Source organism: Squalius cephalus (genome assembly GCF_949319135.1).
Source record: "Squalius cephalus genome assembly, chromosome: 18".
Classification (NCBI taxonomy): Eukaryota; Metazoa; Chordata; class Actinopteri; order Cypriniformes; family Leuciscidae; genus Squalius; species Squalius cephalus.
Window position 1 is genome coordinate 34,957,401 of NC_137139.1, and position 15,000 is coordinate 34,972,400.

Below are 15,000 nucleotides of genomic sequence, written 5' to 3' on the forward strand. Positions count from 1 at the left end.
CCCCTCGGCCCCTCGGATCCTCTGCCCCTCGACCCCACGACCCCTCTGCCCCTCAGCTCCTCTGCCCCTCGACCCCTCTGCCCCTCGACCCCTCTGCCCCTCGGCCCCTCGGATCCTCTGCCCCTCGACCCCTCGGCTCCTGTGCCCCTCGACCCCTCTGCCCCTCGGCTCCTCTGCCCCTCGGCCCCTCTGCCCCTCGACCCCTCTGCCCCTCGGCCCCTCTGCCCCTCGACCCCTCTGCCCCTCGACCCCTCGACCCCTCTGCCCCTCGACCCCTCGATCCCTCTGCCCCTCGACCCCTCTGCCCCTCGACCCCTCGGCTCCTCAACCCCTCTGCCCCTCGGCCCCTCGGATCCTCTGCCCCTCGACCCCTCGGCTCCTCTGCCCCTCGACCCCTCTGCCCCACGGCCCCTCGACCCCTCGGCCCCTCTGCCCCTCGGCTCCTCTGCCCCCGACCCCTCTGCCCCACGGCCCCTCGGCCCCTCTGCCCCTCGGCCCCTCTGCCCCTCTACCCCCTCTGCCCCTCGACCCCTCTGCCCCTCGACCCCACTTCCCCTCGACCCCTCTCCCCCTCGGCCCCTCTCCCCCTCTGCCCCTCGGCCCCTCTGCCCCTCGACCCCACTTCCCCTCGACCCCTCTCCCCCTCTGCCCCTCGGCCCCTCTGCCCCTCGACCCCACTTCCCCTCGACCCCTCGGCCCCTCTGCCCCTCTCCCCCTCGGCCCCTCGGCCCCTCTCCCCCTCGGCCCCTCTGCCCCTCTCCCCCTCGGCCCCTCTCCCCCTCGGCCCCTCTGCCCCTCGACCCCTCTGCCCCTCGACCCCTCTGCCCCTCGACCCCTCTGCCCCTCTCCCCCTCGGCCCCTCTCCCCCTCGGCCCCTCTGCCCCTCTCCCCCTCGGCCCCTCGACCCCTTGGCTCCTCTGCCCCTCGGCCCCACCAGATTCGATTCAGTTTTTGCTAGCAGTTCAATTTTGCCTATTGTTCATAATTGACCAGCACAAATGGAAATCATAACAATAGGTAAATCTGATAAGACAAATTCATCTAAATAATTATATTTATATATTTATCAAAAAAAAAAAAAAAATTTGCCAACTGAACAGCAGTGCTCATCGTACATACTCAGTCATAACCCCCCCTCCACCAAACAACCCCGCACCATAACCCCCCCCCTCCAGCAAACAACCCCGCACCATAACCCCCCCTCCACCAAACAACCCCGCACCATAACCCCCCCTCCACCAAACAACCCCACACCATAACCCCCCCTCCACCAAACAACCCCACACCACAACCCCCCCTCCACCAAACAACCCCACACCATAACCCCCCTCCACCAAACAACTCCACACCATAATCCCCCCTCCACCAAACAACCCCACACCACAACCCCCCCTCCACCAAACAACCCCACACCATAACCCCCCTCCACCAAACAACCCCACACCACAACCCCCCCTCCACCAAACAACCCCGCACCATAACCCCCCCTCCACCAAACAACCCCGCACCATAACCCCCCCTCCACCAAACAACCCCACACCATAATCCCCCCTCCACCAAACAACCCCACACCACAACAACCCCACACCATAACCCCCCTCCACCAAACAACCCCACACCACAACCCCCCCTCCACCAAACAACCCCACACCATAACCCCCCCTCCACCAAACAACCCCACACCATAATCCCCCCTCCACTGCATCCCACGCTTTACACACACTGCATCCCACGCTTTACAACACTGCATCCCATGCTTTACACCACTGCATCCCACGCTTTACACACACTGCATCCCACGCTTTACACCACTGCATCCCACGCTTTACAACACACTGCATCCCACGCTTTACAACACTGCATCCCACGCTTTACAACACTGCATCCCACGCTTTACACACACTGCATCCCACGCTTTACACCACTGCATCCCACGCTTTACAACACACTGCATCCCACGCTTTACACCACTGCATCCCACGCTTTACACACACTGCATCCCACGCTTTACACCACTGCATCCCACGCTTTACTCCACTGCATCCCACGCTTTACACCACTGCATCCCACGCTTTACACCACTGCATCCCACGCTTTACAACACTGCATCCCACGCTTTACACACACTGCATCCCACGCTTTACACCACTGCATCCCACGCTTTACACCACTGCATCCCACGCTTTACAACACTGCATCCCACGCTTTACACACACTACATCCCACGCTTTACACCACTGCATCCCACGCTTTACAACACACTGCATCCCACGCTTTACACCACTGCATCCCACGCTTTACAACACTGCATCCCACGCTTTACACCACTGCGTCCCACGCTTTACACACACTGCATCCCATGCTTTACACCACTGCATCCCACGCTTTACACACACTGCATCCCATGCTTTACACACACTGCATCCCACGCTTTACAACACTGCATCCCACGCTTTACACACACTGCATCCCATGCTTTACACACACTGCATCCCATGCTTTACACACACTGCATCCCATGCTTTACACACACTGCATCCCATGCTTTACACACACTGCATCCCACGCTTTACACCACTGCATCCCACGCTTTACACACACTGCATCCCATGCTTTACACACACTGCATCCCATGCTTTACAACACTGCATCCCATGCTTTACAACACTGCATCCCACGCTTTACAACACTGCATCCCACGCTTTACACACACTGCATCCCACGCTTTACATCACTGCATCCCACGCTTTACACACACTGCATCCCACGCTTTACAACACTGCATCCCACGCTTTACAACACTGCATCCCACGCTTTACACACACTGCATCCCACGCTTTACAACACTGCATCCCACGCTTTACACACACTGCATCCCATGCTTTACACACACTGCATCCCATGCTTTACAACACTGCATCCCACACTTTACACCACTGCATCCAATGCTTTACACACACTGCATCCCACGCTTTACACACACTGCATCCCATGCTTTACAACACTGCATCCCACGCTTTACAACACTGCATCCCATGCTTTACACCACTGCATCCCACGCTTTACACACACTGCATCCCATGCTTTACACACACTGCATCCCACGCTTTACACCACTGCATCCCACGCTTTACACACACTGCATCCCATGCTTTACACACACTGCATCCCACGCTTTACAACACTGCATCCCACGCTTTACACACACTGCATCCCACGCTTTACACCACTGCATCCCACGCTTTACAACACTGCATCCCACGCTTTACACACACTGCATCCCACGCTTTACACACACTGCGTCCCACGCTTTGCATTGCACTTGGTGATGTAAGGCTTGCAGCTGCTCGGCCATGGAAACCCATTTCATTGCCTTGTCCAAATACACACACTTGCGGTCTTTGCACTTGACCACTTGTCTACTTGCATGACGCATTTCCTGTATTTGGCCCAGGTGTACAAGTAGGCGTAAATACTACAAGTGTGTGTATAACTTTTTGATTACTCGATGGGACACACTTATAGTCTTGCAAAAAAGGCAAGTGTTTACAGAGCTTTTATTTATTATATTTCCAGTACTTTGCATTTTTACTTTTTTGAAAAACTTTTACTTACTTTTTTTACCAAGTAAACGTTTATATTTATCGTGAATAAAACACAGCTATTGACCAATCAGAATCAAGGTTTGGAACTAACAGTTTTATAAATAGACTTATTGCACAGGTGGCAATCTATCCCGGTCCCACGCTTGAGTTCACTGAGCTCCTGAGAGAGCGACCTGTTCTTTCACAGATGTTTGCAGAAGCATCTACATGCCTAGTGCTTGATTTACACAACTGTGGCCATGGAAGTGATTGAAACACCCGAATTCAATGATTTGGAGGGGTGTCCCAAAACTTTTGGCAATATAGTGTATTACTTCTACCATTAAAGATTGCTTTATAAATAATCTTCCTGATCAGTGTCTATTCCTCGGCATACCAGATAGCTTAGCCGAACTGGATGTTGCAACAGAAATGATTGACTCTCTATTTTACAGCACTTTAGACACGGTTGCTCCTTTCTGCTTAAAGAGGATTAAGCCATTTCAACTGCCCAATTTATGGAGAAAATTAGGAAGTCACAAATTCTCATGAAAAACTAAAACTTTTCTTCAAAGTGCGACTGAATTTTACAGAACTACACAGCGCTGGGAGATCCAGTGAGAAACCGCTTGAATTCTCCGCAGAATTAACGACACCGCAGTGAGAAGCATGCAAATTCAGTGCAGAATTCTCTGTTTATAAACCACATCAAACCAAACAGTGCTGACGTGGAGACCTGGGGCCGTATTCACAAAGCATTTAATCTTACCACTAGGAGTACTCCTAAATCGCACTAAAAGATTTTAGCTAGGAGTTTTCTCTTAAAAGTTATTCACAACGCCTTTCAGACCTACTCTTAGTAAAGAAAAATGACAACTCCTAAACTAAGAGTGAGTCTTTGTTGCTATGGATGACGTCATTACTCATGCACGAGCTTGACTGAAGTGACCACCTTGATTGGCTGATGATTGTAACGCGGGAATGATTCCAAACACCTCCCCTATGATGATGAGTGACAGGTGACAGGTCTGAGGATGCGTGCGCTACACAAGTAGTGCGAAGGACGGAAGATGATGAATAACTGAATAAACAGCCTAAATGAATAAAGAGTAAGGCAAAACAAATAGCCTAGTAGCCTAATGAAACATATGGATTGATGCAATATCTTTGCAACATTATTGAATTAATCTGTCACTATATGCCTCTGCGTTTGCAAAGAGAAGAACATTTTAATTTGATTCACAATGAAACGTTACAGTTAGTTTACATGCAATGAGTAGCCTAGTTTTGGTTGTTGTTGGTGGTGTTATTGCATCCCTAGTTACTGTATGCCTACGATGCAGAATTGTTCCCTGGCGATTGGAAGCTCCTGTAGCGCCGCATACGCATTTCAAAACATCGCAACGTGAAATGCCACAAAAAGCGGTTTGTGAAGGTCTTAGTGAGTTAGGAGTCCTCTCGACTTCTTTTAAGCTGTCCCAGGCTTAGGTGCTACTTTTAGGGCTAAAATGCTTCGTGAATTACTCTTAGTCAAAAAAATTAGGAGCCCTAAAGTTACGAGTGACACGCCCATTATTTTTAGGAGTTGCTCCTAAATTCGCCAGTTAGGAGCTACTTTTAGCCTTAAAATTCTTTGTGAATACGGCCCCAGGAAAGAAACGAGTTATAGATGGCTTTTCAATCCACAAATCACCAACATTCACCATGGATTTAATGTAGAAGCGTTAACTGTAACCATGGTATTGTGGCAGAAATGGTCAAATGTTTTTTACATTATTCATCTCAGGGTTCGTACAACATTTTAAGAGTGAAATTCAAGCGCTTTTTTTGCAAGGCCTTTTAAAGGGATAGTTCACTTTGAAATTAAATTTTGGTATGTTTTAGCTTACCTCAAGGGCATCCAAGATGTAGGTGTCTTTGTTTCCGCAGTAGTTTCAATTTTGATATTTTTAGGTCAAACCGTTCTTGTCTGTCAGTCGTATAATGCAGGTCTATGGTCACTGTCTCAAAGAGCATGCACAGAGTCCAAATTAAAACAATTCCCCATCGTAAGTACACATTGATGGCCTAAGACACGAAACGAGCGGTTTGTGTGAGAAAACAAACAGTATTTATATAGTTTTTACCTCTACACAACCACGTCCAAGTGATCTGAGGGCGCGCGCGCTTCCTGGTGTGTGACGTGTGTGTGCGTTCTGGCTTAGTCTGCGCAAGCGCCGGAAAGTGTACAAGAGGTAAAAACGATATAAATACTATTTACATCCATCCATACTACATCCATACTACACACAAACCGCTCGTTTCATGTCTTAGGCCATCAATGTGTACTTACGATGGGGAATTGTTTTAATTTGGACTCTGTGCATGCTCTTTGAGACAGTGACCATAGACCTGCATTACAGGACTGACAGACAAGAACGGTTTGACCTAAAAATATCAAAATTGAAACTACTGCGGAAACAAAGACACCTACATCTTGGATGCCCTTGAGGTAAGCTAAAACATACCAAAATTTAATTTTAAAGTGAACTATCCCTTTAAGTGCTTCAAAGTACTTTTTTCAGCACTTCAGACCTCTAAATATTATCCAGGTTTAATGTTATTTTTAATGTGATGATTTGTAAAACTAAAAGTTTAAAGATGTTGGAAAATTAAAAGTTTGTGGCAAACAAACACTTTTATTAAAGTATAACCAGTAGATGGCGGCAAAGGAGCGGTTAATGACTCATTAGCCTTTTGAACGCCTCAATTTATGGAAAAAAATTGAAAGTCTCATGAAAAACAAAATTTTCTTCAAATTGCGAAAGCAAGTAAAGCTCCTTTTATAATCACTGAAGCTGTCGGTCACTTTAGTATACTATAGAAGAACAATAGTATATTTAATAATAAGAGTAGAATATTAAAATTTCAAATTATTAAAATAATAAAAAGTAAATTTTATCTGCATCTCAATTCAGGTTCTTTTTTTACTATTAAATTTCCAGTAAACAAACATGAAATATTATTAGTAACTGCACTTATTAATTATAAGTTAATTAACCTTTTCGAATCATGTTCATGATTTTTTTCTTTTCTTTTTTTTTTTTCACATAGCAAGTGCCAAAAACTTTACCAAGTTTCGTAACATTCAGATGAAGTAAATGCTTAAAAAAAAAAAAAAAAGTAAATATTTTTCAGTCAAAATTGAATGAAGAGCACCAGAGGGTTCATTTGAAATTGGCAACTTGACTTTTTTTTAACTTAATTCAGTTTTGTTTCTGGTCACAAGAAATTTGTCATAGTCTCAGTGTTCATAGACCACAATGCCAGCTTTATTACAAACTAGATTAGTAACTAAACTAGAGCAGAGGTCAATATTTGTATTTGGTTGTCTTGTGCTTTTTATTTTTTATTTTTTTGTATTTAATTTTATTTAATTTTTGTATTTTATATTAAATTGTCAAATACAGAAAAGAGACAAATAACTGTTCTAATAGGAGTAAAAAATAAAAATAAAATAAAAAGCACTTACTGTAACTCCTAACTTCATTTCAACTTCACCTGAATGAATGTTCTTATTTTTGCATCCAAGTATTTTTCAATTAAGTTATTATATTTTAAAATGTAATATAAAATAATATATTTTTTATAATATTATTTTTATATAATATTAATATATAATATAAAATTATATTTTCAGTATTCACAGACACACTGCTGTGTTTCTTTTCATGTAAACAAACTCTGTTCCACCAACACTGCAGATTAAAAAAAAGATGTGACTTTTTTTAGTTTTTATTGGTTTTTAATGTGTGTTTTTGACATCTCTAACCACGGGTGTCGTTCATCATGTTAAAGAATGTGCACTAACAACCAGAAAGTGTCACGCTGCATTTTACAGTGAAATAGCTTTATTACAATTGTAGTATCTCTTTTTTTTTTTTTTTTATAATAATAATAATATTTATAAATATTATTACTGAGGCTGTTAATATTATATTATTATTATTATGTATTATTAGTGTTTTATACGTATATTGATATATAATCACAAGATTGTTGATCAAATTTTGTTTTTATTTATTTCATTTTAAGTTGCAATCACATTTGCTATAATTTTTTTTTTATTCCCCACATTTTTGCAGCCCTATTTGCTTTAGATTTATTTGTACCCAATACAATGACATTCAGACATTTTTCAACATTTTTCTGTTTAATCTGATCTTATTTCATATAATCTTTCATAAAAATACAGGTAGTTCTGAATTTTGTTTCATATTTTTATTTTATCTTGTTTTATTTTATTGTTATTGTTTTTCTTATCATCTTTTTAATCATAGCAAACTGTTTTGGATGCGTCTCGGCATGTTTGTGGTTTGATCAGGTCAGATCATTAATCTCTGCATACGTCAGATGGGTTATTCGCCATATCTGTTGATGTATCAGTGAGTTAATAACGTGTTGTTCTTGTGCTATTTTTGTTTGGCTGGCTTGTGGATGTTGTTCCTGTACAATGCGTTCCTCACCTGGGTTAAATCTGTGCGCTGCGTATCTCTGTGAGATTGCATGAGGTTAAAGTCTCGACCACACACACACACACACACTCACACACACACGCGCGGTTGATTTGATTTGTGCTTTTGGGCATTTGGCAAGTCGATAACGCTCATCTGTTGTTGTCTTGTAATCTCTTACATCAGGTTGTATTGCCGTGTGTGTGTTTAGTGCTTGTGCTGAAGCGCGTACGAGTGTATTTGACCGGTTCACTGTTTCACATCTAAAGCTGGAATGTCATATTCTTGCATATTGCTTTTTCTGCACTGCCGTTCAAAAGTTTTGGGATCGGTAAGACTTTTAATGTTTTTAAAAGAAGTCTCTTATGCTCAGGCTGCATTTATGTGATTAAAAATACAACAAAAAACTGTAATATTGTGAAAAATTATTCTAATGTAAATCAGCTGTTTTCTATGTGAATATAGTAAAGTGTAATTTATTCCTGTGATTAAAGCTGAATGTTCAGCATCATTACTCCAGTCTTCAGTGTCACATGATCCTTCACAAATCACTCTAATATGATGATTTGATGCTCAAGAAACATTTATGATTATTATCAATGTTGAAAACAGTTGTGTACAATTAATTTCAGGATTATTTGATGAATATAAAGTTCAAAAGAACAGCATTTATCTGAAATAGAAGCTTTTGTAACATTATAATTGTCTTTACTGTAACTTTTGATCAATTTAACTCATCCTTGATGAATAAAAGTATTGATTTATTTTATTTCTTTCCCCCAAAAAATAAAATATAAATTCTTACTGACCCCAAACTTCTGAACGGTAGTGTTTAATGTTACAAAAGATTCTTTATTAATCAAAAAATCCTGACATAAAAATATAAATAACGGTTTTCAAAATTGATAATAATCATAAATGTTTCTCGATCATCAAATCCTCATATTAGAGTGATTTCTGAAGGATCATGTGACACTGAAGACTGGAGTAATGATGCTGAACATTCAGCTTTGATCACAGGAATAAATTACACTTTACTATATATTCACATAGAAAACAGATGATTTACATTATAATAATATTTCACTATTTTTTTGTATTTTTAATCAAATAAACGCAGCCTTGGTGAGCAGAAGAGGCTCTTTTAAAATCATTAAAAATCTTACCGACCCCAAACTTTTGATCGGGAGTGTATTTCAACATTAAATATGCTATTCTGGGATGTTCTCCCTCTCAGGCCACGCCTCTCCACGATAAGCCCCTCCCCTCACGCACAAGCCCCTCCCCCATTCCTGTTACATCAGCACACTAGAAAACTGCTCTTATGATTTGAGGAGTTAAAACCCAAACTCAGATTCTCTGATGCATTTTGAGAATTTCAGAATTGTGTTTGTTTTCCTCCGGTCTGTGACGGTGAGCGTTTGCACAAGCACTGAACTTTCCTTCAAGTTTACTTTTTGGAGAATTATGGCTTTTATTGCTCAAGTTTGGAATGTTTACGCACATTCCTGGTCAGTTGTTTGGAGACGGTCCAGTCGCAGCTTTTCTTAGATTGTCACACAGGAAATAATCCATTGCAAGGATGCATTTAAACGGGTTTGATAATTGCATCACCGTCAGATTTGCAAACTCGAGTCACTTTATCATCCTCGGCACCAATCGATACGCTTGTCTTCAGGAGTGTGTGTGTGTGTGTGTCGAGCACATATCCTCATTTTAAATCAACACTTCATGCAATGCATCTTTTTGTGATTTGCCTTTTTTTGTGAGTTGAAAGCCTCTTTTGTAATTATTTATAGTACTTTTAAATCACCTCAATTGTGTAAATATTGCTGTTAAGGATACATATATATATATATATATATATATTCCAGTTTACCGTTTTCACTTATTTGTAAAATTTGTTAAATAGGAGAAATGTGTTTTATTTTCGGATATAGTGTAATTGTATGTAAAGTGGGAGATTGATTATAGCGCTGAATAGGATTGCATATAATTTTGTTGAACTCTTTTGTATTCAATTCACACTTATTTATACAGCGCTTTTCACAACACACATCATTTCACAGCAGCTTTACAGAAAGTGCACGAGTCCACATTACAATCTACAGAGATCTGTTATCAGAGGAAACTGAGTTATGTATTTCAGAGATGATGACCATATGCAAAATCACAGTTAGCAAAAAAATCATTAATTTAAACAATGTAATAATTTAATGCAGAAACAATGAGCTCACTGAAGTAGTGAATACTTGTTTGTTCACACATGATTATGACATTTATAAAATGTAGCATTGGTGCGTGTGGATTCAGAGATTACGTCATCAGAAGTGCGTCGAGAACATGTCCTAGAGCCGGTTTAGTTTTAAATGACCGCAATGCATCTTTTGTAATTATTTATAGTCATATGCTTATAAATCACCTCAATTGTGCTGCATATGATATGCAAATATTGCTGTTAAAGGTATATATGTATATATGTGTATGTATGTGTATACAGTACTGTGCTAAAGTCTTAAGCATGTTAATATCCCCGTCCCCCCCCCGTCCCCCCCCAAAAATGGTTGTAAGTCAGTTATTTCTATCTTTTGCTGTAGTGTCAGTAGGAAATATCAGTTTACATTTCCAAACATTCTTTTTGCCATTAATTGTAATAATCCAGTGAGATTTGTGTATGCACAAGGAGTCTGACAACAGCCGGTCTGATCTGATCTCACCATCATCGAGTCCGTCTGTGATTACATGAAGAAACAGAAGAAACTGAGACAGACTAAATCCAGAAGAACTGCGGGAACGTCTCCGAGATGCTGAAGAATCCTTCCTGCAAAGCTACAGTGAAAAGCACTGGCACTTGTGTTAAAATGCTGTAAAGTGAGAATGCTTTCAAAAATAAAATCACAAATTGAATTTATTTATGATTTAACTTATATTAACTAATTCAAATCAATATTTGGTGTAACGACCCTTTGCGTTTAAAACGGCTTTTGTCCAGGTACACTTGCACATAGTTTCTCAGGGAGCTTTGCAGGAAGGTTTCTTCAAGCGTCTCGGAGACGTTCCCGCAGTTCTTCTGGATTTAGTCTGTCTCAGTTTCTTCTGTTTCTTCATGTAATCACAGACGGACTCGATGATGGTGAGATCAGATCACACCGGCTGTTGTCAGACTCCTTGTGCAGACACAAATCTCACTGGATTATTACAATTAATGGCAAAAAGAATGTTTGGAAATGTGAACTGATATTTCCTGCTGACACACTACAGCAAAAGATAGAAATAACTGACTTACAACCATTTTTTGGGGGGAACGGGGGGGGGGGGATTATTAACATGCCTAAGACTTTTGCACAGTACTGTATATATATATACATTCCAGCTTACAGTTTACCGTTCTCACTTATTTGTAAAATTTGTTACATAGGAGAATCTTTTTTTTGCATGTAGTGTAATTGTTTGTAAAGCGGGAGATTGATTATTGCGCTGAATAGGAGGATTGCATATCATTCGTTGTACTCCTTTTGTATAATGACAAATAAAGATTCTGATCCTGAGAGCGACGTACTGTGAATGTGAGTGTGTGTGTGTGTGTGTTCTCCCTAAACGGGCCCCTGTTCCTCTGAAAGCTCCCGCCCCGCTCTGGCCTTTTCTTCTGCGAGCGAGCGCTCAAAACAAGGTCTAAAGTTCACCGTCTCTGATGTGCAGATCTGGGTCAAGTCTAGCAATTTGGAGAGCGTTTTCCCCGGAGCGTTTTCTTCCCTCCATGGCCTGCGATTGGTAAGTTCTTCTGCATGTGGGGAAAAATGCTGCGTGTCGTGGGAGTCTGCGTTCAGGCGCGCTCCGGATCGGCTGCTAATCGGATCTGGGATCAGTTTCGGGCTTGATACGGGGAAGTTCAGCACTGGGCTCGAACACCAGAACCGTTTTCTTTCTCGTTCAGCTTTCACTTTCACTGATACACCCAAACATCTCACGTTTCCAGAAGGATCCGTGTCGTTCCTGATTGAAAACACTGACAAAAGTGTGTTTTCCAGAATACTACTAATACTGCACACCGGAATACCAGCACAGTATCAATCCGAACATTTGACAAAATGTGCAGTGTAGTGCAGTGTGTGTTGTATACACCGTTTCACTGGCAATTTTTTTGAAAAACTAGTGTATTTAGTTTAAAAGTTTGGAGTATTTAAGTTTTTTTTAATGTTTTTAAGTCTCTTATTTTCACCAAGGCTGAATGTATTTGGTCAAAAAAGTACAGTACACATACTGAAATATTATTATAATGTAAATCAGCTGTTTTCTATGTGAATATCTAGTAAAGTGTAATTTATTCCTGTGATAAAAGCTGAATTTTCAGCATCATTACTCCAGTCTTCAGTGTCACATGATCCTTCAGAAATCACTCTAATATGATGATTTGATGCTCAAGAAACATTTATGATTATTATCAGTGTTGAAAACCGGATTCTTTGATGAATATAAAGTCCAAAAGAACAGCATTTATTTGAAATAGAATATTTTGCAGCATTATGAATGTCTTTACTGTATCTTTCGATCAGTTTAATGTGTCCTAGCTGAATATATTCTGACTATAAGCGAACGATTTAGTTTGGACGTTTAGTTTTGTGGCCTGTCTGAACACGGCCTGTGTTTTAACAGCCGCTCATGGTTTCTGGATGGATGGTTTGTGTCTAAATCCATTTCATGTTCGGCGTGACTCATCTTCAGATCTTTACATTCTTTACCTTTATTTATATAGCACTTTTTACACCACAGATTGTCTCAAAGCAGCTTTACAGAGATAACAGGAAAATAATGCAAAAAAGTGTGTTTCCAGAAGAAAATAGTGTCAGTCCAGCTTAAGTAAGTTCAGTGATGGTTCATATTTGTTGTAAAAAAGTTTAATTTAGTTAATTTTTATCTTCTCTGGAGAGAACCATCGTCCAGCTCAGTTCAGTCCTCATATAATGGTGTCAATGCAGGCGGATCAATAATATTGAATATTAAATGTCCCCGATTGAGGCGAAGAAGTTCAGAAGCTTCATTCTGATCTGTGTTTATGCGCCTCAAGACATCAGCCAATCAGCAGAGAGCAGCTCATTTGCATAAAACATTTTTGAGTGTCACCGAGAGTAAAAGTGAACTCGGACAAGAAACATTGACCAACGTTCTGAATTATGCAAGCCTTCAAACATCAGTTTTTTGTAATATTCTGCGTCTCATTCTTTGGATGATATATTTGTGTTTTATGAAGCGTTGTTTACTGCTGAGCTTTCTTTTTCCCCTCACTCTTGGAAGAAGCTTTTGTTTTGCACAGACCACATTGTTAGGAATAACTGGTTGAAACTGGTTACTCAACTCCTGATCGATCTCAGAATATTCAGTGTCAGGGAAGTGAAATGTGGTTCATTCTTGATGAACAGCATATATATATATATATATATATATATATATATATATATATATATATATTCATAAATATAAACTGTGTATATATAACAAGGAAGTGAAACTTGGGTTAAATGATTATTCTTGTACAATTTATAGGGGTGGTGTTAAACTGTCAAGAGAAATTGTCATAATGCAAAAAAATAGTAAAGTAGTGATGTTGATATATTGTTTCAACCCAAGTTTCACTTCCCTGTTATATATACACAGTTTACATTTATGAATCACTTACATTTAAATAAAAGAAACATTTTGTTTGAAATTTTGATGTAAACTCTTCATAATTGTGATTCATAATAATGGCTAACTAATCTGGTCTAACTAATCTGGTTCCTATAATAGTCTTATGTAAAATGTAATGATTTAATTATATTTATTTAAAAAAAAAAAAAAAGTTTGTTCTTTTTTAATTTTGCTAATTTTGCCTTTAAATACTTGGTCTGCATTTGCTGTAGCAGTTGCAGCGCTTCAGAAACCCTCCACCCTCCCCAGCTCCACCTGTGTAGATCTGCTACGGGTAGTTCATGTGTGCTATATTGTACAGAAGCAGCATGTCTTACTTGCTCTGCAACAGCAATTACCAGCAGAAATGGTGGCAGCGCCGGCAGTAATAGCAGAAATAGCGGCGGCAGAAATAGCGGTGGCAGAAATAGCGGCGGCAGAAATAGCGGCGGCAGAAATAGCGGTGGCAGAAATAGCGATAGCGGTGGCAGAAATAGCGATAGCGGCGGCAGAAATAGCGGCAGCGGCGGCAGAAATAGTGGCGGCAGAAATAGCGGTGGCAGAAATAGCGGCAGCGGTGGCAGAAATAGCGGCGGTAGAAATAGTGGCGGCAGAAATAGTGGCAGCGGCGGCAGAAATAGCGGCGGTAGAAATAGCGGTGGCAGAAATAGCGATAGCGGCGGCAGAAATAGCGGCGGCAGAAATAGTGGCGGCAGAAATAGCGGCGGCAGCAGAAATAGCGGCAGCGGCGGCAGAAATAGTGGCGGCAGAAATAGCGGCGGCAGAAATATTGGCGGCAGAAATAGCGGCAGCAGAAATATTGGCGGCAGAAATAGTGGCGGCAGAAATAGCGGCGGCAGAAATATTGGCGGCAGAAATAGTGGCGGCAGAAATAGCGGCGGCAGCAGAAATAGCGGCAGCGGCGGCAGAAATAGTGGCGGCAGAAATAGCGGCAGCGGCGGCAGAAATAGTGGCGGCAGAAATAACGGCGGCAGAAATAGCGGCAGCGGCGGCAGAAATAGCGGCGGCAGCAGAAATAGCGGCAGCGGCGGCAGAAATCGCGGCGGCAGAAATAGCGGTGGCAGAAATAGCGGCGGCAGAAATAGCGGCGGCAGAAATAGCGGCAAGGCAGAAATCGCGGCAGCGGCGGCAGAAATAGCGGCGGCAGAAATAGCGGTGGCAGCAGAAATAGCGGCAGCGGCGGCAGAAATAGTGGCGGCAGAAATAGCGGCGGCAGCAGAAATAGCGGCAGCGGCGGC

General features: G+C 41.8%; 1 protein-coding gene across 2 annotated transcripts in view; it reads left to right on the forward strand.

Annotated features, from left to right (window-relative positions):
- vdra (vitamin D receptor a) overlaps window positions 1-15,000 on the forward strand; it is a 101,635-nt gene that overhangs the window by 43,640 nt on the left and 42,995 nt on the right. Inside the window, exon 1 of one of the 2 annotated variants that reach the window (XM_079848317.1) lies at window positions 11,710-11,848. The exons of the other annotated variant lie outside the window; for it this stretch is intronic. The gene's annotated coding sequence lies outside the window, so the exon portion shown is untranslated. Of the gene's footprint in view, window positions 1-11,709; window positions 11,849-15,000 lie in introns of those variants that run through there. 2 annotated transcript variants of the gene reach the window in all.